Raw genomic sequence first — 2,916 nt, 5'->3', positions numbered from 1 at the left:
TTTTTTTCATAAATATATTAACAATGTATGAAATAAATGGAAACTTCCAAAGATAAGAAATAAACTGCAAAAGAAAGTTAAATTTATGAACAATATAATGATAAATGTGTAATTTTTTTTAAAACCTAACTAGGCAAAAAAGTGTTTTTTCTTAAAACTGATTACCAAAAGAATCCTGGAAGGTAAAAGAAATAGTTATTCAAAAGTGGTAATGTTTGAAATCTTAGTGTGAGGTGTTTCCTTTGTCTGTTTCCTCCATTTGAAAAGAAAAAAAAAGGCTTTGAAGAGTTTGGCAAAATTAGACCAAATAGAGTCGGAGTTGGAGTGACCTAACAGGAAGCTGGGCTATTCCCAACTGCCAGTGATCTCTGCAAAAGGCTCTCAGGCTCCCTCTTTGCTCCAATAGACAGGAGGGACTTAGGGCTGGATAATCGTCAAATTCTTACCTCGCCCTTTCACTGCTAGTGGGATCAGATTGCATTTCTCTCAGTATTCTCTGCTTTCCAGTTTCTTGATCTGTTTAAAAGACGTAGAGAAGATAAATCCTCTCTTCAGTACCTAGAAGGGAAAACAAAATAACCTCAACGCCGCTTTGAAAAAATCTTTCCAAGAACTTTCTTCAGAGATTTGACTCGTGAGTACTTGGCAATGGGGGAAAAGCAGGGTTCTGAGAGGCGGGGACGCGTTGGGGAGGAGCCCCCTGGCTATTCCCCTGAAATAAACTCTTCCTTGTAAACAAAGTAAATTCAAATTGCAATGTGAAATTAAGTCCTCAGCATTTTGCATTTAGCTCTTAAGCAAATATATGTGCAATGTTTTTGCTTTTAAGACCACGAACAATTTTGTAAGTAGTTGGTGAGATGTAGCTTTTCTATAGTTTGAACTATAGTTTAAGACTGTGCTAACATTATTTACTAATTGTGCTTGGTTAATTGGAATTTTTTGAAGGTTTGGTTTACCTTTCAATTTTATTAATAACATATAAAGAACTATAATAAAGAGAATGATAGCATTCTATTTAAAGAAACTTCTTTCATTGTCATTAGTGGGTGATACTTAAAATGAAATATAAACATTAGAATTATTATAATCTAAATTAAATATTTTATGTTAGCATTAACTAATCTAATGAAATACAAGTCTCCAAAAACAAAAGCTTGTATTCTAAGGTATTTAAATGAGAATACTTATGATCAAGTCTGTTGTGTAGTGCAGTTTTGTAAATTAAAGCAGTAGATTACTGTCATCTTCTTATTAGGTATGAAACCATATTAAACTTTGCTTCTGGGAGAAAAAGAAAGCACATGCTATAGCAGTACACAACCACAAAACTACAATGAGGCAAACATTTAATTATGGAAAAAACTTATTGGTATAAAAGAATTACCAAAAAAATGAGGGCCAAGAGTAGTACCATGGGGGAATAAAAGAAAAGATAAGCAACAGCCACACTGTGACTCAGTGCTCTGGAAATTAGTCACGAAATGACTTTGTATAATATGAGATAACATAAACACACAGGGCAGAACACAAGCAGGAAATATACAGCCCAGAGAGTCACATTTTATGTATGAAGACATAATATTTACATCAGAGAAGAAAAGTTGTGACAGTTTTGAGATACTGCAAAATTTTTAAGCCTGACAACATCCTTTTATAAAACATTTTAAGGATTTTTAAAAATTCATCATGCTAGTGCATGATTATTTCAACTCATATTATCCATATCTCATCTAATCCTTACACTAGAGAGTAAACAGCCTTTGAAAGCTTGAGTATGAAATATTAATTTGGGACCTATAGTTTAATAAAAGTATATGAATATCAATAGAGATCAATAGAGATTGAAAACTATTAATGTGAATACATATAACTAACATAAAATCTTAAAATAAGAGTAAAACTTTAAAATACTTTTAACAATTTTAATAGTTGTACTGGGAAACCAAATTTGTCTTCTTCAGATGACCATAGAATCTTGTTAGAAAACTTTAATGACATATATATTTTACTATTTGATTTATATCTCTATTGGATATGCTGAATTGGACAAGTTTTGGGGTTTTTTTTGTTTGTTTGTTTTCCTTTAAGGTACAGTATAATATCTTTAAGCATTTGTTTTACCTCCAATGAATAGATCAAAACTCCTTTTGGAAATGTGGTTCTTGTTCAAATGGATTATGCCATCAAATGGTGCTTAGTAGTCTGATTGATTGTCTGTAACGCTATACTTCATTTGCTTATTGGTTGTACAACTATTTTGGTAGAACCTTTTATCATAAACATTATTTTTAAATTTAAAAAATAATACATAAACTGAGAAAATATTTTTATGTTAAAATACAGTTTTTATAGTATTAATTTACTCCTTCCACAAGAATTAATTTCTTGACCTTAGTTACTTACCAAATTCAAAAGGTAAGTGGGCAGGATGACAAATTACTGAAGGATAAAGGCCAATCTCAAAAGGTTTGATTTATTTTCAGAATGCCTGACAATCTAACCAAATAGTAAATGTGCTATAGATTCTTTAGGAATGTTGGTTGATTAAATTTAGTGTCACAAATTTTAAGACATTAAAAAACTTAAATCCACCTAATAGAAGAAAAAGATGCAAAGTAAACATCTTCATCAGAAAAAGTAAAATAAAATAAAAAGGAGAGACAATAATGGAATGTTCCTGGAACTAAGAAATGTTAAATGTCTGAGGTGATGGATACCACAACTACCCTGATTTGATTAATTCATATTGTATGCCTGTATCAAAACATCACATGTACCCTACAACTCATATGTACCCATAATAATTAAAAATAAAATTTTAAGGCCGGGCGCGGTGGCTCACGCCTGTAATCCTAGCTCTCTGGGAGGCCGAGGCGGGGGGATTGTTTGAGCTCAGGAGTTCGAGACCAGCCT

The 2,916-nt window shown here is 31.9% G+C and overlaps 1 protein-coding gene across 1 annotated transcript in view; it reads left to right on the top strand.

Moving 5' to 3' along the window:
- Window positions 1-335: 335 nt before the first annotated feature.
- The window catches only part of TFPI (tissue factor pathway inhibitor (lipoprotein-associated coagulation inhibitor)), a 108,334-nt gene continuing 105,753 nt past the window's right edge, over window positions 336-2,916 (top strand). Inside the window, exon 1 of the mRNA XM_012663635.1 lies at window positions 336-634. The gene's annotated coding sequence lies outside the window, so the exon portion shown is untranslated. The remainder of the gene's footprint in view (window positions 635-2,916) is intronic.

Source organism: Propithecus coquereli, unplaced genomic scaffold (genome assembly GCF_000956105.1).
Source record: "Propithecus coquereli isolate 6110/MARCELLA unplaced genomic scaffold, Pcoq_1.0 Scaffold82, whole genome shotgun sequence".
Classification (NCBI taxonomy): domain Eukaryota; kingdom Metazoa; phylum Chordata; class Mammalia; order Primates; family Indriidae; genus Propithecus; species Propithecus coquereli.
This window is presented reverse-complemented; position numbering and strand designations above follow the sequence as displayed.